Here is a 23,976-nt window from a genome sequence, read left to right on the forward strand (position 1 = left end):
TATGTGACCTTGTAGAGGGTCGCTGGGACTGTAAGAAAACAGTGAGGGTTAGAAAAATAGCCCACCCCAAGACCCTGAAAAGTGAGTGCAAAGTGCACTAAAGTTCCCCAAAGAGCACAGAAGTCGTGATAGGGGAATTCTGCAGGAAAGACCAACACCAGCAATGCAACAACGATGGATTTCCAGACGAGAGTACCTGTGGAACAACGGGACCAAGTCCAAAAGTCACGATCAAGTCGAGAGTGGGCAGATGCCCAGGAAATGCCAGCTGTGGGTGCAAAGAAGCTGCTACTAGGCAGTAGAAGCTGAGGATTCTGCAGGAATGACAAGGGCTAGAGACTTCCCCTTTGGAGGACGGATGTCCCAGGTTGTGAAGAGTTGTGCAGAAGTGTTTTCCTGAAGAAATAATGCAAACAAGCCTTGCTAGCTACAAGTCGTGCGGTTAGGGTTTTTGGATGCTGCTGTGGCCCAGGAGGGACCAGGATGTGGCCAATTGCGTCAGGGGACAGAGGGGGCACCCAGCAGGACCAAGAGCCCTCTCAGAAGCAAGCAGCACCCGGAGAAGTGCCAGAACAGGCACTACGAAGTGGAGTGAAACGGTGCTCACCCGAAGTTGCACAAGAGAGTCCCACGCCGCCGGAGGACAACTCAGGAGGTTGTGCAATGCAGGTTAGAGTGCAGTGGACCTAGGCTTGGCTGTGCACAAAGGATTTCCGCCGGAAGTGCACAGAGGCCGGAGTAGCTGCAAAAGACGCGGTTCCCAGCAATGCAGTCTGGCGTGGGGAGGCAAGGACTTACCTCCACCAAACTTGGATTGAAGAGTCACTGGACTGTGGGAGTCACTTGGACAGAGTTGCTGGATTCAAGGGACCTCGCTCGTTTTGCTGAGAGGAGACCCAGGGGACCGGTGATGCAGTTCTTTGGTGCCTGCGGTTGCACGGGGAAGATTCCGTCAACCCACGGGAGATTTCTTCGGAGCTTCTAGTGCAGAGAGGAGGCAGACTACCCCCACAGCATGCACCACCAGGAAAACAGTCGAGAAGGCGGCAGGATCAGCGTTACAGAGTTGCAGTAGTCGTCTTTGCTACTTTGTTGCAGTTTTGCAGGCTTCCAGCGCGGTCAGCAGTCGATTCCTTGGCAGAAGATGAAGAGAGAGATGCAGAGGTACTCTGATGAGCTCTTGCATTCGTTATCTAACGAATTCCCCAAAGCAGAGACCCTAAATAGCCAGAAAAGAGGGTTTGGCTACTTAGGAGAGAGGATAAGCTAGCAACACCTGAAGGAGCCTATCAAAAGGAGTCTCTGACGTCACCTGCTGGCCCTGGCCACTCAGAGCAGTCCAGTGTGCCAGCAGCACCTCTGTTTCCAAGATGGCAGAGGTCTGGAGCACACTGGAGGAGCGCTGGGCACCTCCCAGGGGAGGTGCAGGTCAGGGGAGTGGTCACTCCCCTTTCCTTTGTCCAGTTTCGCGCCAGAGCAGGGCTGAGGGGTCCCTGAACCGGTGTAGACTGGCTTATGCAAAAATGGGCACCATCTGTGCCCATGAAAGCATTTCCAGAGGCTGGGGGAGGCTACTCCTCCCCTGCCTTAACACCTTTTTCCAAAGGGTCCCTGAGGAAGTCCTTTGTTCTGCCATCCTGGGCCAAGCCTGGCTGGATCCCAGGAGGGCAGAAACCTGTCTGAGGGGTTGGCAGCAGCTGCAGTGAAACCCCTGAAAAGGCAGTTTGGCAGTACCAGGGTCTGTGCTAGAGACCCGTGGGATCATGGGATTGTGCCAACAATGCCAGGATGGCATAGAGGGGGCAATTCCATGATCTTAGACATGTTACATGGCCATATTCGGAGTTACCATTGTGAAGCTACACATAGGTAGTGACCTATATGTAGTGCACGCGTGTAATGGTGTCCCCGCACTCACAAAGTCCGGGGAATTGGCCCTGAACAATGTGGGGGCACCTTGGCTAGTGCCAGGGTGCCCACACACTAAGTAACTTAGCACCCAGCCTTTACTAGGTAAAGGTTAGACATATAGGTGACTTATAAGTTACTTAAGTGCAGTGAAAATGGCTGTGAAATAATGTTTGCATTATTTCACTCAGGCTGCAGTGGCAGGCCTGTGTAAGAATTGTCAGAGCTCCCTATGGGTGGCAAAAGAAATGCTGCAGCCCATAGGGATCTCCTGGAACCCCAATACCCTGGTGACCTCAGTACCATATACTAGGGAATTATAAGGGTGTTCCAGTATGCCAATGTAAATTGGTGAAAATGGTCACTAGCCTGTTGGTGACAATTTGGAAAGAAATGAGAGAGCATAACCACTGAGGTTCTGATTAGCAGAGCCTCAGTGAGACAGTTAGTCATAACACAGGTAACACATACAGGGCACACTTATGAGCACTGGGGCCCTGGCTGGCAGGGTCCCAGTGACACATACAACTAAAACAACATATATACAGTGAAATATGGGGGTAACATGCCAGGCAAGATGGTACTTTTCTACACCCTAGTAATAGCAGTGGTGGTGGGAAATCTACTACTAATAGCCAATCCAAGGGTGTAGCTAGCCTCACCATTGGCAATGTAGTTGGGGTTGGTCTTTTTAGGGAGACCACAGAGGCTGTTTTAGTCTCTGAAGGTGCCATTGATTTGGCCACCTTGGTTGCTTGTCCCCTTAATATGGATATGTACAAGCAACTTCCCCTAATAAATGGTGTTGAGGTCCAGGCCTACAGGGACACAGGAACCAGTGTAACTATAGTCATAGAAAAACTGGTCCACCCTGAAAAACACCTACTTGGTCAGCAGTACCAAGTGACAGACGCTCATAACAACACTCTTAGCCACCTCATGGCTGTTGTGAATCTCAACTGGGGGGGGGGGGGCTACTGGTCCAAAGAAAGTTGTGGTTGCCTCAGATTTACCTGTAGACTGTCTACTAGGGAATTCTTTTTTTTGCTAATCACAAATGGACCCCAGACCTATGGGAGCTTGGAGAGGGTCACTGGGACTGTAAGAAAACAGTCAGGGTGTCCAAGATACCCCAAATCAAGACCCTGAAAAGTAGGAGTAAAGTACACCTACTACCCCAAAAGAGCACAATAGTCGTGATAGGGGGATTCTGCAAGAACAACAAACACCAGCAGTGCACTGAAAACGGATTCCTGGACCTGTGGACCTGCAAAGCAAGGGGACCAAGTCCAATAGTCGCGATAGTGTCCAGGGGGCAGGAGCCCAGAAAACCCCGGATGAAGGTGCAAGGAAGCTGCCTCTGGATGGAAGAAGCTTGGAGTTCTGCAAGAAAGAGGAGGACTAGGAACTTCTCCTTTGGATGGAAGATGTCCCACGTCGCGATGAAGCTTGCAGAGGTATTCCCACACAGAAATACTGCAAACAAGCCTTGCTAGCTGCAAGGGTTGTGGTAGAGCTTTTTGGGTGCTGCTGAGGACCAGGAAGGACCAGGAAGTCACTTTTTGGAGGAGGAGACAGAGGGGGTGCTCAGCAACTCAGAGAGCCCTCACAGAAGCAGGCAGCACCCGCAGAAGTACCCCAACAGGCACTTAGAAGATTAGTGAACCGGAGTCCACGCAAAGTTACAAAGGAGGGTCCCACGACGTCAGAGGCCACTTCAGCGGGTTGTGCACTGCAGGACGGAGTGCTGGGGACTCAGGCTAGGCTGCGCACAAAGGAAATCCTGGAAGAGTGCACAGAAGGCAGAGCAGCTGCAAATCACGCAGTACACAGGTTTGCAGTCTAGCGTGGGGAGGCAAGGACTTACCTCCACCAAACTTGGACTGAAGAGTCACTGGACTGTGGGAGTCATTTGGACAGAGTTGCTGTGTTCCAGGGACCACGCTCGCCAGGATGAGAGGGGAACCAGAGGACGAGTGTTGCAGTCTTTTGGTGCTTGCGTTAGCAGGGGGAAGATTCTGTCGACCGACGGGAGATTTCGTCGGAGCTTCTGGTGCAGGGTGAAGGCAGGCTACCCCCAGAGCAAGCAGAACCTGGAAACAGCCGAGAAAGCCTGCAGGATTAGGTGCTACAATGTTGCTGGTAGTCGTCTTGCTACTTTGTTGTGGTTTTGCAGGCGTCCTGGAGCAGTCAACGGTCGTTCCTTGGTAGAAGTCGAAGAGGGAGATGCAGAGGAACTCTGGTGAGCTCTTGCATTCGTTATCTGAAGAACTCCCCAAAGCAGAGGCCCTAAATAGCCAGAAAATGAGGTTTGGTTACCAAGAAAGGAGGATTGGCTACCAGGAAAGGTAAGAGCCTATCAGAGGGGGCCTCTGTCATCACCTGCTGGCAATGGCCACTCAGAGCAGTCCAGTGTGCCCCCAACACCTCTGTTTCCAAGATGGCAGAGGTCTGGGACACACTAGAGGAGCTCTGGGCACCTCCCCTGGGAGGTACTGGTCAGGGGAGTGGTCACTCCCCTTTCCTTTGTCCAGTTTCACGCCAGAGCAGGGCTGGGGGATCCCTGGACCGGTGTAGAATGGCTTACGCAGAGATGGGCACCATCGGTCCCCATCAAAGCATTTCCAGAGGCTGGGGGAGGCTACTCCTCCCAGATCCCTCACACCTATTTCCAAAGGGAGAGGGTGTAACACCCTCTCTCAGAGGAAATCCTTTGTTCTGCCTTCCTGGGCCAGGGCTGCCTGGACCCCAGGAGGGCAGAAACCTGTCTGAGGGGTTGGCAGCAGCAGCAGCTGCAGTGGAAACCCCGGAAAGGCAGTTTGGCAGTACCCAGGTTCTGTGCTAGAGACCCGGGGGATCATGGAAGTGTCCCCTCAATACCAGAATGGTATTGGGGTGACAATTCCATAATCTTAGACATGTTACATGGCCATGTTCGGAGTTACCATTGTGAGGCTATACATAGGTAGTGACCTATGTATAGTGCATGCGTGTAATGGTGTCCCCGCACTCACAAAGTCCGGGGAATTTGCCCTGAACGATGTGGGGACACCTTGGCTAGTGCCAGGGTGCCCACACACTAAGTAACTTGGCACCCAACCTTCACTAAGTGAAGGTTGGACATTTAGGTGACATAAGTTACTTATGTGTAGTGAAAAATGGCTGTGAAATAACGTGGACGTTATTTCACTCAGGCTGCAGTGGCAGTCTTGTGTAAGAATTGTCTGAGCTCCCTATGGGTGGCAAAAGAAATGCTGCAGCCCATAGGGATCTACTGGAACCCCAATACCCTGGGTACCTAAGTACCATATACAAGGGAATTATATGGGTCTACCAGTGTGCCAGTGAGAATTGGTAAAATTAGTCACTAGTCTGCAGTGACAATTTTAGAAAGCAGAGAGAGCATAAACACTGAGGTTCTGGTTAGCAGAGCCTCAGTGATACAGTTAGGCACCAGACAGGGAACACATACACGGCCTACATTATGAGCACTGGGGTCCTGCCTAGCAGGATCCCAGTGACACAAGGGCAAAAACAAACATACACACAGTGAAAATGGGGGTAACATGCCAGGCAAGATGGTACTTTCCTACACAACCACCCCTCAAACAAAGGACAATAAGACTAGCCTTGTCCAGATGAGTCTTCATTGTCTAAATGGAAATATCTGGAGAGTGTAGGAGGCTGGACTGGCTTGTAGTGAGTACCAAGGGGTACTTACACCTTGCACCAGGCCCAGTTATCCCTTATTAGTGTATAGGATGTCTAGCAGCTTAGGCTGATAGATAATGGTAGCTTAGCAGAGCAGCTTAGGGTGAACTAGGAGACGAGTGAAGCTCCTACAGTACCACTAGTGTCACTTGCACCATATCATAATAAAACACAATACACAGATATACTAAAAATAAAGGTACTTTATTTTTATGACAATATGCCAAAGTATCTCAGTGAGTACCCTCAGTATAAGGATAACAAATATACACAAGATATATGTACACAATACCAAAAATATGCAGTATAGTCTTAGAAAACAGTGCAAACAATGTATAGTTACAATAGGATGCAATGGGAACACATAGGGATAGGGGCAACACAAACCATATACTCCAAAAGTGGAATGCGAACCACGAATGGACCCCAAACCTATGTGACCTTGTAGAGGGTCGCTGGGACTGTAAGAAAACAGTGAGGGTTAGAAAAATAGCCCACCCCAAGACCCTGAAAAGTGAGTGCAAAGTGCACTAAAGTTCCCCAAAGGACATAGAAGTCATGATAGGGGAATTCTGCAGGAAAGACACAAACCAGCAATGCAACAACGATGGATTTCCAGTCGAGGGTACCTGTGGAACAAGGGGACCAAGTCCAAAAGTCACAAGCAAGTCGGAGATGGGCAGATGCCCAGGAAATGCCAGCTGTGGGTGCAAAGAAGCTGCTACTGGACAGTAGAAGCTGAGGATTCTGCAGGAACGACAAGGGCTAGAGACTTCCCTTTTGGAGGATGGATCTCCTACGCCGTGGAGAGTCCTGCAGAAGTGTTTTCCTGCCGAAAGACCGCCAACAAGCCTTGCTAGCTGCAAATCATGCAGTTAGGGTTTTTGGATGCTGCTGTGCCCCAGGAGGGACCAGGATGTCGCCAATTGCGTCTGGGGACAGAGGGGGAGTCGAGCAAGACAAGGAGCCCTCTCAGAAGCAGGCAGCACCCGCAGAAATGTCGGAAAAGGCACTACAAAGAAGAGTGAAACGGTGCTCACCCGAAGTTGCACAAAGGAGTCCCACGCCGCCGGAGGACAACTTAGGAAGTTGTGCAATGCAAGTTGGAGTGCCGTGGACCCAGGCTTGGGTGTGCACAAAGGATTTCTGCCCGAAGTGCACAGAGGCCGGAGTAGCTGCAAAAGTCGCGGATCCCAGCAATGCAGTCTGGCGTGTGGAGGCAAGGACTTACCTCCACCAAACTTGGACTGAAGAGTCACTGGACTGTGCGAGTCACTTGGACAGAGTTGCTGGATTCAAGGGACCTCGCTCGTCGTGCTGAGAGGAGACCCAGAGGACAGGTAATGCAGTTCTTTGGTGCCTGCGGTTGCAGGGGGAAGATTCCGTCGACCCACAGGAGATTTCTTCGGAGCTTCTAGTGCAGAGAGGAGGCAGACTACCTCCACAGCATGCACTACCAGGAAAACAGTCGAGAAGGCGGCAGGATCAGCGTTACAGAGTTGCAGTAGTCGTCTTTGCTACTTTGTTGCAGTTTTGCAGGCTTCCAGCGTGGTCAGCAGTCGATTCCTTGGCAGAAGGTGAAGAGAGAGATGCAGAGGAATTCTGATGAGCTCTTGCATTCGTTATCTAAGGAATTCCCCAAAGCAGAGACCCTAAATAGCCAGAAAAGAGGGTTTGGCTACTTAGGAGAGAGGATAGGCTAGCAACACCTGAAGGAGCCTATCAGAAGGAGTCTCTGACGTCACCTGCTGGCCCTGGCCACTCAGAGCAGTCCAGTGTGCCAGCAGCACCTCTGTTTCCAAGATGGCAGAGGTCTGGAGCACACTGGAGGAGCTCTGGGCACCTCCCAGGGGAGGTGCAGGTCAGGGGAGTAGTCACTCCCCTTTCCTTTGTCCAGTTTCGCGCCAGAGCAGGGCTGAGGGGTCCCTGAACCGGTGTAGACTGGCTTATGCAGAAATGGGCACCATCTGTGCCCATGAAAGCATTTCCAGAGGCTGGGGGAGGCTACTCTCACCCTGCCTTCACACCATTTTCCAAAGGGAGAGGGTGTAACACCCTCTCTCTGAGGAAGTCCTTTGTTCTGCTATCCTGGGCCAAGCCTGGCTGGACTCCAGGAGGGCAGAAACCTGTCTGAGGGGTTGGCAGCAGCAGCAGCTGCAGTGAAACCCCTGAAAAGGCAGTTTGGCAGTACCAGGGTCTGTGCTACAGACCAGTGGGATCATGGGATTGTGCCAACTATGCCAGGATGGCATAGAGGGGGCAATTCCATGATCATAGACATGTTACATGGCCATATTCGGAGTTACCATTGTGAAGCTACACATAGGTAGTGACCTATGTGTAGTGCACGCGTGTAATGGTGTCCCCGCACTCACAAAGTCCGGGGAATTTGCCCTGAACAATGTGGGGGCACGTTGGCTAGTGCCAGGGTGCCCACACACTAAGTAACTTTGCACCTAACCTTTACTAGGTAAAGGATAGACATATAGGTGACTTATAAGTTACTTAAGTGCAGTGAAAATGGCTGTGAAATAATGTGTGCATTATTTCACTCAGGCTGCAGTGGCAGGCCTGTGTAAGAATTGTCAGAGCTCCCTATGGGTGGCAAAAGAAATGCTGCAGCCCATAGGGATCTCCTGGAACCCCAATACCCAGGGTACCTCAGTACCATATACTAGGGAATTATAAGGGTGTTCCAGTATGCCAATGTGAATTGGTGAAATTGGTCACTAGCCTGTTAGTGACAATTTGGAAAGAAATGAGAGAGCATAACCACTGAGGTTCTGGATAGCAGACCCTCAGTGAGACAGTTAGTCATAACACAGGTAACACATTCAGGCACACTTATGAGCACTGGGGCCCTGGCTGGCAGGGTCCCAGTGACACATACAACTAAAACAACATATATACAGTGAGAAAATGGGGGTAACATGCCAGGCAAGATGGTACTTTCCTACACACCCCCCCCCCAAACGAAGGACAATAAGACTAGTCATTTCCTGATGGGTCTTCATTGTCTAAGTGGAAATATCTGGAGAGTCCATCTGCATTGGAGTGGGTACTCCCAGGTCTATGTTCCACTGTATGGTCCATTCCCTGTAGGGATATGGACCACCTCAACAATTTAGGATTTTCACCTTTCATTTGTTTTAGCCAAAGTAGAGGTTTGTGGTCTGTCTGAACAATGAAGTGAGTGCCAAACAGGTATGGCCTCAACTTCTTCAGTGCCCAGACCACAGCAAAGGCCTCCCTCTCAATGGCAGACCAACACTTTTCTCTAGGGGTCAACCTCCTACTAATAAAAGCAACAGGTTGATCCTGGCCCTCAGAATTAAGTTGTGATAGGACTGCCCCTACTCCTAATTCAGATGCATCAGTTTGGACATAGAATTTTTTAGAGTAACAAGGGCTTTTCAGGACAGGTGCAGAGCACATGGCCTGCTTCAGCTCCTCAAAAGCTTTCTGACAGTTTGCTTTCCATAATACCTTTTTAGGTATTTTCTTTGAAGTGAGGTCATTAAGAGGGGCTGCAATGGAGCCATAGTTCTTTATGAACCTCCTATAGTACCTAGTGAGGCCTAAAAAGGCTCTCACCTCAGTCTGAGTAGTAGGGGGAACCCAATCAATAATTGTTTTGATTTTCGCTTGAAGTGGTGCAATCTGTTCTCCACCAACAAGGTGTCCCAGATAAACCACCTTCCCCTGCCCTATATGGCACTTTGAAGCCTTGATAGTGAGGCCTGCCTTTTGCAGGGCCTCCAAAACTTTCCATAGGTGGACAAGGTGATCATCCCATCTGGAGCTAAAAACAGCTATATCGTCCAGATATGCTGCACTGAAAGCTTCCAGCCCTTGCAGGACTGTATTCACCAACCTCTGAAAAGTGTCAGGAGCATTTTTCAATCCAAAAGGCATTACTGTGAATTGGTAATGGCCTCCAATGGTTGAAAATGCAGTTTTTGCTTTTGCATTTTCTGATAATTTGAACTGCCAATACCCTGCAGTCAAGTCAAAAGTGCTTAGATACTTGGCAGATGCCAGTGTATCTATGAGCTCATCTGCCCTGAGTATAGGGTGAGCATCAGTTTTGGTTACCTGGTTGAGACCTCTGTAGTCAACACAAAACCGCATTTCCTTCTTTCCATTTTTGGAATGAGGTTTTGGTACAAGTACCACAGGAGAAGCCCATGGACTTTCAGAGTGCTCAACCACTCCCAGTTCTAACCTTTTCTGCACCTCTTGCTTTATGCAGTCTCTGACATGGTCAGGCTGCTTATAGATTTTACTTTTGACAGGCAAGCTGTCTCCAGTATCTATAGTGTGCTCACACCAAGAAGTGGTACCTGGCACAGTAGAGAAGAGATCAGATAACTGACCCAGGAGATTTATGCAGTGGTCTTTTTGCTCAGCAGTAAGACAATCTGCCAGTACAACACCTTCCACTAGAGCATCTTGTTCTGTGGAAGAGAAGAGATCAGGTAGAGGATCACTGTCTTCTTCCTGTCCCTCATCAGTTGCCATGAGCAGGGTGAGATCAGCCCTGTCATAGTAGGGTTTCAGGCGATTGACATGGAGCATCCTAAGGGGACTCCTGGCAGTGCCTAAGTCAACTAAGTAGGTGACTTCACACTTCTTTTCAACAATTGTGTGGGGTCCACTCCATTTATCTTGGAGTGCTCTAGGGGCCACAGGCTCCAAGACCCACACTTTCTGCCCTGGTTGGTACTGAACCAAAACAGCCTTCTGGTCATGCCATTGCTTCTGGAGCTCTTGGCTGGCCTGAAGGTTTTTACTGGCCTTTTTCATGTATTCAGCCATCCTTGATCTGAGGCCAAGTACACAATCCACTATATCTTGCTTTGGAGTTTTTAAAGGTCGTTCCCAACCCTCCTTGACAAGTGTTAGTGGACCCCTAACAGGGTGTCCAAAGAGGAGTTCAAAGGGGCTGAAGCCCACTCCTTTCTGGGGTACCTCCCTGTAGGCAAAAAGGAGGCATGGTAAAAGGATATCCCATCTCCTGCGGAGTTTTTCAGGGAGTCCCATAATCATGCCTTTGAGAGTTTTGTTAAATCTCTCCACCAGTCCATTTGTTTGTGAATGATAGGGTGTGGTGAACTTGTAATCACCCCACACTCCTTCCACATGGCCTTTAAGTAAGCAGACATGAAATTGCTTCCCCTGTCTGATACTACCTCTTTTGGGAAGGCCACCCTGGAAAAGATTCCCAGGAGGGCCTTTGCCACTGCAGGAGCTGTAGTGGTCCTTAGAGGAATTGCTTCAGGATATCTGGTGGCATGGTCCACTACCACCAAGATAAACCTATTGCCTGAAGCAGTAGGAGGGTCAAGGGGGCCAACTATGTCAACCCCTACCCTTTCAAAGGGAACCCCAACCACATGCAGTGGAATAAGGGGTGCCTTTGGAGTGCCACCTGTCTTGCCACTGGCTTGACAGGTTTCACAGGACTTACAAAAATCTTTTGTGTCCTCAGACATTCTAGGCCAGTGAAACAAGGGAACAAGCCTGTCCCAAGTTTTCATTTGCCCCAAATGTCCAGCAAGGGGAATGTCGTGAGCAAGAGTTAGGAGGAACTTTCTATACTCCTGAGAAATCACCAATCTCCTGGCAGCTCCAGGTTTTGGATCCCTTGCTTCAGTATACAAGAGGTTGTCCTCCCAGTAAACTCTGTGAGAGTCACTGACATCCCCATTTGCTTGTTTGACAGCTTGCTGCCTTAGACCCTCTAGTGTGGGACAGGTCTGCTGTGCCACACTCAGCTCCTCCCTGGCAGGCCCCCCTTCACCCAAAAGCTCAGCAGTGTCTGCTTCCAGCTCCTCTGGTGTAAGTTCTGCACAGGGTGGAAATTCTTCTTCCTCAGAACAAGAATCCACTGTAGAGGGAGGAATAGTAGGTAGTGCTTTACTTCTACTAGCCCTAGCTTTAGAGAGCACTTGGTCCATTGTTCCAGGATCCAAGTCACCCTGTCCTTTTTGCTTTTTGGCCTGAGCCCTGGTTAAAGCAAAAATATGCCCTGGGATGCCCAGCATTGCTGCATGGGCCTCCAACTCCACATCTGACCAAGCTGATGTCTCCAAATCATTCCCTAGTAGACAGTCTACAGGCAAATCTGAGGCTACCACAACTTTCTTTGGACCAGTAACCCCCCCCCCAGTTGAGATTTACAACAGCCATGGGGTGGCTAAGTGTGTTGTTGTGAGAATCGGTTACTTGGTATTGGTGACCAAGTAGGTGTTGTTCAGGGTGGACCAGTTTCTCTATCACCATTGTGACACTGGCACTTGTGTCCCTGTAGGCCTGAACCTCAACACCATTTATTAGGGGTAGTTGCTTGTACTTATCCATGTTAAGGGGACAAGCAACCATGGTGGCTAAATCAATAGCCCCCTCAGAGACTAACACAGCCTCTGTGGTCTCCCTAATCAGACCAACCCCAACTAAGTTACCAATAGTGAGCCCAGCTACTCCCTTGGATTGGCTATTAGTAGGTTTGCTCCCACCACCACTGCTATTAGTAGGGACACTAGGTGTAGTAGGGGTTGTAGTGGTAGGAGGCTTGGTGCTTTTCTTTGGACAACTGGGATCTGTTGTCCAATGGCCTTTTATTTAACATAAATAGCACCATGGTTTCTTTTCTTTGTTTTGATTAGAAGAGGATTTGGGCCCACCACCCCCACCAGAGTGTTTTTGTGGGCCTGATGAAGACTCATTTTTAGATTTGTCCCCACCCTTGTCTGAAGACTTACCATCCTTCTTCTTGCCATCTTTGTCACCCCCTGTATCAACTTTTCTGTTCACCCTTGTTCTGACCCATTTGTCTGCCTTCTTTCCCAATTCTTGGGGAGAGGTCAGATCAGAGTCTACCAAGTACTGGTGCAACAAATCAGACACACAATTATTAAGAATATGCTCTCTCAGGATCAAGTTACACAGGCTTTCATAATCAGTAACGTTACTGCCATATAACCACCCCTCCAAGGCCTTCACTGAATGGTCAATAAAATCAACCCAGTCTTGTGAAGACTCCTTTTTGGTCTCTCTGAACTTCATCCTGTACTGTTCAGTGGTTAAGCCATAACCATCCAGGAGTGCATTCTTAAGAACTGTAAAATTATTGGCATCACTTTCTTTCACAGTAAGGAGCCTATCCCTACCCTTTCCACTAATTGATAGCCATAGGATAGCAGCCCACTGCCTTTGAGGGACATCCTGTACAACACAGGCCCTCTCAAGTGCAGCAAACCACTTGTTAATGTCATCCCCCTCTTTATAAGGGGGAACTATCTTATGCAGATTCCTGGAATCATGCTCTTTTGCAGGATGACTATGGGGAATACTGCTGCTGCCACCATGGGTTTCAAACCCAATTTTCTGTCTTTCTCTTTCTATCTCTAAGGACTGTCTATCTAAATCCAGCTGTTGCTTTTTGAGCTTCAGCCTGGATTCCTCCAATCTCAATCTATTGAGCTCCCTTTCTAACACTCTGTCATCAGGGTGGGTGGGAGGGACATGCCTAGAAACAGAACAGAATGAACAGAAGGAGACCTGGCCCTAACAGATGGCACCCTAACAGCTTGGCTAACAGAAACAGCAATTCTACTATGATGAGAAGGAATACTCTTGCTGTGATGTGAGACCACACTATCTGTATGATGTGACTCTACATCAGTACCAACTATGCTAGGTTGTCTGCTAATGGGCAGGCTAGGAAGTTTCCCTCCCACATCTTTTGCTAGGGGTGCCCCAGAATCAGAGTGGGAACCATCAGCTAACTTTTCAACAGTAGTGCCAGCTTTGGCCTTATCCTGTTCAACAAGCATATTCACTAACAGTTCTCTAGAGGGGTTCTTCCCTACACTTAAACCTCTTTCTATGCAGAGACTCCTTGCTCCTTTCCAGCTGAAGTAATCATAAGCAAGTTTGGACAGATCAACAGTTTGGGCTGTGCCAGACATTTTTAGAAAGAGTTAAGTGATAGAAAAAGTGAAGAAAAAGTTTTTCAGAACTTTTGGAAAGATAGAAAAAAAAAACTTTTAAAACTTTTTAAGAACTTTTAGAAAGTTTAGAGATACTTTTCAGCACTTAGAAAAGAGTGAAAAGAGGAAATGCAAAACTTTTTGGTTAGGTGTACATACACTGAACTTGTTTTGTATATTTTTCTCTTATGAAAAGTACAATGACAAAAGTGGTAAGTAGTTACAAAGCACTTATCCCACCGCTGCACAACCAATGTAGGAGGCTGGACTGGCTTGTAGTGAGTACCAAGGGGTACTTACACCTTGCACCAGGCCCAGTTATCCCTTATTAGTGTATAGGATGTCTAGCAGCTTAGGCTGATAGATAATGGTAGCTTAGCAGAGCAGCTTAGGCTGAACTAGGAGACGAGTGAAGCTCCTACAGTACCACTAGTGTCACTTGCACATATCATAAGAAAACACAATACACAGATATACTAAAAATAAAGGTACTTTATTTTTATGACAATATGCCAAAGTATCTCAGTGAGTACCCTCAGTATGAGGATAACAAATATACACAAGATATATGTACACAATACCAAAAATATGCAGTATAGTCTTAGAAAACAGTGCAAACAATGTATAGTTACAATAGGATGCAATGGGGACACATAGGGATAGGGGCAACACAAACCATATACTCCAAAAGTGGAATGCGAACCACGAATGGACCCCAAACCTATGTGACCTTGTAGAGGGTCGCTGGGACTGTAAGAAAACAGTAAGGGTTAGAAAAATAGCCCACCCCAAGACCCTGAAAAGTGAGTGCAAAGTGCACTAAAGTTCCCCAAAGAGCACAGAAGTTGTGATAGGGGAATTCTGCAGGAAAGACACAAACCAGCAATGCAACAACGATGGATTTCCAGTCGAGGGTACCTGTGGAACAAGGGGACCAAGTCCAAAAGTCACAAGCAAGTCGGAGATGGGCAGATGCCCAGGAAATGCCAGCTGTGGGTGCAAAGAAGCTGCTACTGGACAGTAGAAGCTGAGGATTCTGCAGGAACGACAAGGGCTAGATACTTCCCTTTTGGAGGATAGATCCCCCACGCCGTGGAGAGTCGTGCAAAAGTGTTTTCCCGCCGATAGACCGCCAACAAGCCTTGCTAGCTGCAAATCGTGCGGTTAGGGTTTTTGAGGATGCTGCTGTGCCCCAGGCGGGACCAGGATGTCGCCAATTACATCTGGGGACAGAGGGCGCGTCGAGCAAGACAAGGAGCCCTCTCAGAAGCAGGCAGCACCCGCAGAAGTGCCGGAACAGGCACTACGAAGAAGAGTGAACCGGTGTTCACCCGAAGTTGCACAAAGGAGTCCCACGCCGCCGGAGGACAACTTAGGAAGTTGTGCAATGCAGGTTGGAGTGCCGTGGACCCAGGCTTGGCTGTGCACAAAGGATTTCCACCGGAAGTGCACAGAGGCCGGAGTAGCTGCAAAAGTCGCGGTTCCCAGCAATGCAGTCTGGCGTGGGGAGGCAAGGACTTACCTCCACCAAACTTGGACTGAAGAGTCACTGGACTGTGAGAGTCACTTGGACAGAGTTGCTGGATTCAAGGGACCTCGCTCGTCGTGCTGAGAGGAGACCCAGAGGACCGGTAATGCAGTTCTTTGGTGCCTGCGGTTGCAGGGGGAAGATTCCGTCGACCCACGGGAGATTTCTTCGGAGCTTCTAGTGCAGAGAGGAGGCAGACTACCCCCACAGCATGCACTACCAGGAAAACAGTCGAGAAGGCGGCAGGATCAGCGTTACAGAGTTGCAGTAGTCGTCTTTGCTACTTTGTTGCAGTTTTGCAGGCTTCCAGCGCGGTCAGCAGTCGATTCCTTGGCAGAAGGTGAAGAGAGAGATGCAGAGGAACTCTGATGAGCTCTTGCATTCGTTATCTAAGGAATTCCCCAAAGCAGAGACCCTAAATAGCCAGAAAAGAGGGTTTGGCTACTTAGGAGAGAGGATAGGCTAGCAACACCTGAAGGAGCCTATCAGAAGGAGTCTCTGACGTCACCTACTGGCCCTGGCCACTCAGAGCAGTCCAGTGTGCCAGCAGCACCTCTGTTTCCAAGATGGCAGAGGTCTGGAGCACACTGGAGGAGCTCTGGGCACCTCCCAGGGGAGGTGCAGGTCAGGGTAGTGGTCACTCCCCTTTCCTTTGTCCAGTTTTGCGCCAGAGCAGGGCTGAGGGGTCCCTGAACCGGTGTAGACTGGCTTATGCAGAAATGGGCACCATCTGTGCCCATGAAAGCATTTCCAGAGGCTGGGTGAGGCTACTCCTCCCCTGCCTTCACACCATTTTCCAAAGGGAGAGGGTGTAACACCCTCTCTCTGAGGATGTCCTTTGTTCTGCCATCCTGGGCCAAGCCTGGCTGGACCCCAGGAGGGCAGAAACCTGTCTGAGGGGTTGGCAGCAGCTGCAGTGAAACCCCTGAAAAGGCAGTTTGGCAGTACCAGGGTCTGTGCTACAGACTAATGGGATCATGGGATTGTGCCAACTATGCCAGGATGGCATAGAGGGGGCAATTCCATGATCATAGACATGTTACATGGCCATATTCGGAGTTACCATTGTGAAGCTACACATAGGTAGTGACCTATGTGTAGTGCACGCGTGTAATGGTGTCCCCGCACTCACAAAGTCCGGGGAATTTGCCCTGAACAATGTGGGGGCACCTTGGCTAGTGCCAGGGTGCCCAAACACTATGTAACTTTGCACCTAACCTTTACTAGGTAAAGGATAGACATATAGGTGACTTATAAGTTACTTAAGTGCAGTGAAAATGGCTGTGAAATAATGTGTGCATTATTTCACTCAGGCTGCAGTGGCAGGCCTGTGTAAGAATTGTCAGAGCTCCCTATGGGTGGCAAAAGAAATGCTGCAGCCCATAGGGATCTCCTGGAACCCCAATACCCTGGGTACCTTAGTACCATATACTAGGGAATTATAAGGGTGTTCCAGTATGCTAATGTGAATTGGTGAAATTGGTCACTAGCCTGTTAGTGACAATTTGGAAAGAAATGAGAGAGCATAACCACTGAGGTTCTGGATAGCAGAGCCTCAGTGAGACAGTTAGTCATAACACAGGTAACACATTCAGGCACACTTATGAGCACTGGGGCCCTGGCTGGCAGGGCCCCAGTGACACATACAACTAAAACAACATATATACAGTGAAAAAATGGGGGTAACATGCCAGGCAAGATGGTACTTTCCTACAGAGAGTCCATCTGCATTGGAGTGGGTACTCCCAGATCTATGTTCCACTGTATAGTACATTCCCTGTAGGGATATGGACCACCTCAACAATTTAGGGTTTTCACCTTTCATTTGTTTTAGCCAAAGTAGAGGTTTGTGATCTGTCTGAACAATAAAGTGAGGACCAAACAGGTATGGTCTCAACTTTTTCAGTGCCCAGACCACAGCAAAGGCCTCCCTCTTTATGGCAGACCAACGCTTTTATCTAGGGCTAAACCTTCTGCTGATAAAAGCAACTGGTTGATCCTGGCCCTCACAATTCAGTTGTGATAGTACTGCCCCTACCCCTAATTCAGATGCATCAGTTTGAACAATGAATTTCTTGGCCAGTCTTTTCAGAGGCGTGAGTTTGAATACCACTGCTGCCACCAATGTAGGAGTCTGGCCTGGCTCATAGTGGGTACCTTCTGGTACTTACACCCTGTGCCAGGTCCAGCTATCCCTTATTAGTAGAATAGAGGTGTTTCTAGCAGCTTAGGCTGATAGAAGCTAGCTATGGCAAAGCAGCTTAGGCTGAACTAGGAGACATGCAAAGCTCCTACTATACCACTTATATCATATAGCACAATATCATAAGAAAACACAATACTCATAGTTACTAAAAATAAAGGTACTTTATTTTTATGACAATATGCCAAAAGTATCTCAGTGAGTACCCTTAGTTAGAAGGTAAGTAATATACACAAGTTATATGTACACAAACCCAAAACAGGTAAGTAACAGTAAGAAAAGTAGTGCAAACAATGTAGAATCACAATAGGATGCAATAGGTAAACATAGGTCTAGGGGCAACACAAACCATATACTCCAAAAGTGGAATGCAAATCACGAATGGACCCCAGACCTATGGGAGCTTGTAGAGGGTTGCTGGGACTGTGAGAAAACAGTAAGGGTGTCCAAAACACCCCACCCCAAGACCCTAGAATGTAGGAGTAAAGTTACCCTACTTCCCCAGAAAGACACAATAGTCGTGATAGGGGGATTCTGCAAGAACCACAAGCACAAGCAAAACACTGAAGACGGATTCCTGGACCTGAGGACCTGAAAAGGAAGGGGACCAAGTCCAAGAGTCGCAATAGTGTCCAAGGGGGGTAGGAGCCCAGGAAACCTAAGATGAAGGTGCAAAATTACTGCCTCTGGGTGGAAGAAGCCAAAGATTCTGCAACAACGAAAAGGGCTAGGAACTTCTCCTTTTGATGGAAGATGTCCCACGACGTGCTGGATTTTGCAGATGTGTTTCCACGCAGAAATACCGCAAACAAGCCTTGCTAGCTGCAAGGGTTGCAGTAGAGGTTTTTGGGTGCTGCTGGGGACCAGGAAGGACCAGGATGTCGCCTCTAGGAGGAGGAGACAGAGGGGTCACTCAGCAACTCAGAGAGCCCATGCAGAAGCAGGCAGCACCCACAGAAGTACCGGAGAAGGCACTTAGAAGATCTGTGAAACCAGAGTCACAAAAGGAGGGTCCCACAATGTCGGAGTCCAACTCAGTGGGTTGAGCACTGCAGGACAGAGTGCTGGGGACCCAGGCTAGGCTGTGCATGAAGGAATCCTTGGAGAAGTGCACAGAAGCAAGAGCAGCTGGAAATCACGCAGTACACAGGTTTGCTGTCTGGCATGGGGAGGCAAGGACTTACCTTCACCAAATTTGGACAGAAGGGCCACTGGACTGTTGGAGACACTTGGACCCAGCCCCTGTGTTCCAGGGGCCACGCTCGTCAGGATGAGAGGGGACCCAGAGGACCGGTGATGGAGTCTTTTGGTGCCTGCGTTAGCAGGGGGAAGATTCCGTCGACCCATGGGAAATCTTTTCTTGGCTTCCAGTGCAGGGTGAAGGCAGACAGCCCTCAGAGCATGCACCACCAGAAAACAGTTGAGAAAGCCAGCAGGATGAGGCACTACAATGTTGCTGGTAGTCGTCTTACTACTTTGTTGCGGTTTTGCAGGCGTCCTGAGCAGTCAGCGGTCGATCCTTTGCAGAAGTCCAAGAGGGAAGTGCAGAGGAACTCTGGTGAGCTCTTGCATTGGTTATCTGAAGAATACCCCAGAGGAGAGACCCTAAATAGCCAGAAAAGGAGGTTTGGCTACCAAGCAAGGAGGTTTGGCTACCAAGAGAGGTAGGAACCTATCAGAGGGGGTCTCTGACGTCACCTGATGGCACTGGCCACTCAGAGTAGTCCAGTGTGCCCCCAACACCTCTGAATCCAAGATGGCAGAGGTCTGGGACACACTGGAGGAGCTCTGGGCACCTCCCCTGGGAGGTACTGGTCAGGGGAGGGGTTACTCCCCTTTCCTTTGTCCAATTTTACGCCATATCAGTGCTGGGGGATCCCTGAACCAGTGTAGACTGGCTTATGCAGAGATGGGCACCATCTGTGCCCATCAAAGCATTTCCAGAGGCTGGGGGAGGCTACTCCTCCCCAGCCCTTCACACCTATTTCCAAAGGGAGAGGGTGTAACACCCTCTCTCAGAGGAAATCCTTGTTCTGCCTTCCTGGGCCGGGGCTGCCCAGACCCCAGGAGGGCAGAATCCTTTCTGAGGGGTTGGCAGCAGCAGCAGCTGCAGTGGGAACCCCGGAAAGGCAGTTTGGCAGTACCCGGGTTCTGTGCTAGAGACCCGGGGGATCATGGAATTGTCCCCACAATACCAGAATGGTATTGGGGTGACAATTCCATGATCTTAGACATGTTACATGGCCATGTTCGGAGTTACCATTGTGATGCTACACATAGGTAGTGACCTATGTGCAGTGCACACGTGCAATGGTGCCCCCGCACTCACAAAGTTCGGGGAATTTGCCCTGAACAATGTGGGGGCACCTTGGCTAGTGCCAGGGTGCCCACACACTAAGTAACGTTGCACCCAACCTTCACCAAGTGAGGGTTAGACATATAGGTGACTTATAAGTTACTTATGTGCAGTGAAAAATGGCTGTGAAATAACGTGGACGTTATTTCCCTCAGGCTGCAGTGGCAGTCCCGTGTAAGAATTGTCTGAGCTCCCCATGGGTGGGAAAAGAAATGCTACAGCCCATAGGGATCTCCTGGAACCCCAATACCCTGGGTACCTAAGTACCATATACAAGGGAATTATATGGGTGTACCAGTGTGCCAATGAGAATTGGTAAAATTAGTCACTAGCCTGCAGTGACCATTTTAGAAAGCAGAGAGAGCATAAGCACTGAGGTTCTGGTTAGCAGAGCCTCAGTGATACAGTTAGGCTCCACACAGGGAACACATATAGGCCACGAACTTATGAGCACTGGGGTCCTGGCTAGCAGGATCCCAGTGACAAGTATCAAACATACTGATAATATAGGGTTTTCACTATGATCACTGGGCCCTGACTAGCAGGATCCCAGTGAGACAGTAAAAACACATTGACAAACACTCACTAACATGCCAAAAATGGGGGTAACAAGGCTAGAAAGAGGCTACCTTCCTACTTAACCCCACCTGCCAAACGAAGGATAATAAGGCTAACCTTGACCAGTTGAGACTTTATTGTCTAAGTGGTGATAAGTGGAGAGTAGCTCTGCAATAGATTGGTTACTCCCCTTATCCTCCACTATATGGTTACTTCCCTGGGGGGATGTAAACCACCCTGTTTGAAGTTTTTAGCTAGCCAACAATGTGAAGTTATATTCTCAGAGTTCCTATTAGTATGTTTAAGTTTAGAGCAGTGGGAATTGTACACTGGACCTATATCAAGTGAAGCGAATGCCAGGCAGGGATGCTGTCTCAGTAAAGCCATAGCTGGGCAAAAGCATTGTCCATATGGCTGTAAGAGAGAACAGGGATGCTGTTTCTCTTGACTTGGAGCAGGGCAGGGATGCTGTCCTATGAGCTCCACACTAGGGCAGGGATGCTGTCCTAAGTGTTGTGAGGCAGTGCAGGGTTTCTGCACTAAAATTTCTCTGGGAGGGTTGGAGTGATGCTCCATGTTAACTAAAATGGTGCACTTTTTCTTACCAATATTAGTTATCCCACAAAGAGGTACTTCCACCTCAGGGAGTACAGCTATGCCAGCTGATGATTCCCTTGGTACAGGTGCCACCGCAGGAGAGATTTATCCCACCACAGGAATGGCATCCTGAATGGCAAGGTGAGTAGGGAATAGTTTGATGTCCTTTTTACCTGTTGTTGGAGAAGGATCCTGAGTTTTCAGGCCTTTTTCTCTCCTTTGTTTTTTCATTTCAGCTGAAATGAGAGGAAGCAATTCCTCAGGGATACCAAGCATGGCTGCATGGGTATTTGTAGGAAAGTACCATCTTGCCTGGCATGTTACCCCCATATTTCACTGTATATATGTTGTTTTAGTGTATGTGTCACTGGGACCCTGCCAGCCAGGGCCCCAGTGCTCATAAGTGTACCCTGTATGTGTTCCCTGTGTGATGACTAACTGTCTCACTGAGGCTCTGCTAACCAGAACCTCAGTGGTTATGCTCTCTCTGCTTTCCAAATTGTCACTAACAGGCTAGTGACCAATTTCACCAATTCACATTGGCATACTGGTACACCCATATAATTCCCTAGTATATGGTACTGAGGTACCCAGGGTATTGGGGTTCCAGGCGATCCCTATGGGCTGCAGCATTTCTTTTGCCACCCATAGGGAGCTCTGACAATTCTTACACAGGCCTGCCACTGCACACTGAGTGAAATAACGTTCACGTTATTTCACAGACATTTACCACTGCACTTAAGTAACTTATAAGTCACCTATATGTCTAACCTTCACCTGGTGAAGGTTGGGTGCTAAACTACTTAGGGGGATATTCCAACTTTGGAGGAGGTGGTAATCCGTCCCAAAAGTGACGGTTATACCACCAGCCGTATTACAAGTTCCATAGGATATAATGGACTCGTAATACGGCTTGTGGTAAATCCGTCACTTTACCGTCACTTTTGGGACGGATTACCACCTCCTCCAAAGTTGGAATAACCCCCTTAGTGTGTGGGCACCCTGGCACTAGCCAAGGTGCCCCCACATCGTTCAGGGCAAATTGCCCGGACTTTGTGAGTGCGGGGACACCATTACACGCATGCACTATACATAGGTCACTACCTATGTATAGCGTCACAATAGTAACTCCGAACATGGCCATGTAACATGTCTAAGATCATGGAATTGTCACCCCAATGCCATTCTGGCATTGGGGAGACAATTCCATGATCCCCCGAGTCTCTAGCACAGACCCGAGTACTGCCAAACTGCCTTTCCCGGGGTTTCACTGCAGCTGCTGCTGCTGCCAACCCCTCAGACAGGTTTCTATCCTCCTGGGGTCCAGCCAGGTCTGGCCCAGGAAGGCAGAACAAAGGACTTCCTGTAGGAAGCTGGCCTGGCTTGTAGTGGGTACCAAGGGGTACTTACACCTTGCACCAGGCCCAGTTATCCCTTATTAGTGTAGACGGGTGTCTAGCAGCTTAGGCTGATAGAAAAGGTAGCTTAGCAGAGCAGCTTAGGCTGAACTAGGAGACGAGTGAAGCTCCTACAGTACCACTAGTGTCATATGCACAATATCATAAGAAAACACAATACACAGATATACTAAAAATAAAGGTACTTTATTTTTATGACAATATGCCAAAAGTATCTCAGTGAGTACCCTCAGTATGAGGATAGCAAATATACACAAGATATATGTACACAATACCAAAAATATGCAGTAATAGCAATAGAAAGCAATGCAAGCAATGTACAGTCACAATAGATTGCAATGAGAGCACATAGGTATAGGGGCAACACAAACCATATACTCCAAAAGTGGAATGCGAATCGCGAATGGACCCCAAACTTATGTGACCTTGTAGAGGGTCGCTGGGACTGTAAGAAAACAGTGAGGGTTAGAAAAATAGCCCACGCCAAGACCCTGAAAAGTGGGTGCAAAGTGCACCTAAGTACCCCAGAGAGCAGAGAAGTCGTGATAGGGGAATTCTGCCAGGAAGACAAACACCAGCAATGCAACAGTGATGGATTTCCAGACGAGAGTACCTGTGGAACAAGGGGACCAAGTCCAAGAGTCACGATCAAGTCGGGAGTGGGCAGATGCCCAGTGTAGGAGGCTGGACTGGCTTGTAGTGAGTACCAAGGGGTACTTGCACCTTGCACCAGGCCCAGTTATCCCTTATTAGTGTATAGGGTGTCTAGCAGCTTAGGCTGATAGATAATGGTAGCTTAGCAGAGCAGCTTAGGCTGAACTAGGAGACGTGTGAAGCTACTACAGTACCACTTAGTGTCATATGCACAATATCATAAGAAAACACAATACACAGTTATACTAAAAATAAAGGTACTTTATTTTTATGACAATATGCCAAAGTATCTTAGAGTGTACCCTCAGTGAGAGGATAGGAAATATACACAAGATATATATACACAATAGCAAAAATATGCAGTATAGTCTTAGAAAACAGTGCAAACAATGTATAGTTACAATAGGATGCAATGGGGAAACATAGGGATAGGGGCAACACAAACCATATACTCCAAAAGTGGAATGCGAACCACGAATGGACCCCAAACCTATGTGACCTTGTAGAGGGTCGCTGGGACTATTAGAAAATAGTGAGAGTTAGAAAAATAACCCTCCCCAAGACCCTGAAAAGTGAGTGCAAAGTGCACTAAAGTTCCCCTAAGGACAAAGTAGTCGTGTTAGAGGAATAATGCAGGAAAGACACAAACCAGCAATGCAACAACTGTGGATTTCCAATCTAGGGTACCTGTGGAACAAGGGGACCAAGTCCAAAAGTCACAAGCAAGTCGGAGATGGGCAGATGCCCAGGAAATGCCAGCTGCGGGTGCAAAGAAGCTTCTATTGGACAGAAGAAGCTGTTGGGGCCCAGGAGGGACCAGGAGGTCGCAAATTGGACCTGAAGAGAGAGGGGACGTCGAGCAAGACAAAGAGCCCTCACTGAAGCAGGTAGCACCCGGAGAAGTGCCAGAAACAGGCACTACGAGGATGCGTGAAATGGTGCTCGCCGAAGTTGCACAAAGGAGTCACACGTCGCCGGAGACCAACTTAGAAAGTCGTGCAATGCAGGTTAGAGTGCCGTGGACCCAGGCTTGGCTGTGCACGAAGGAT

This window comes from Pleurodeles waltl, chromosome 5 (assembly GCF_031143425.1).
Source record: "Pleurodeles waltl isolate 20211129_DDA chromosome 5, aPleWal1.hap1.20221129, whole genome shotgun sequence".
Classification (NCBI taxonomy): domain Eukaryota; kingdom Metazoa; phylum Chordata; class Amphibia; order Caudata; family Salamandridae; genus Pleurodeles; species Pleurodeles waltl.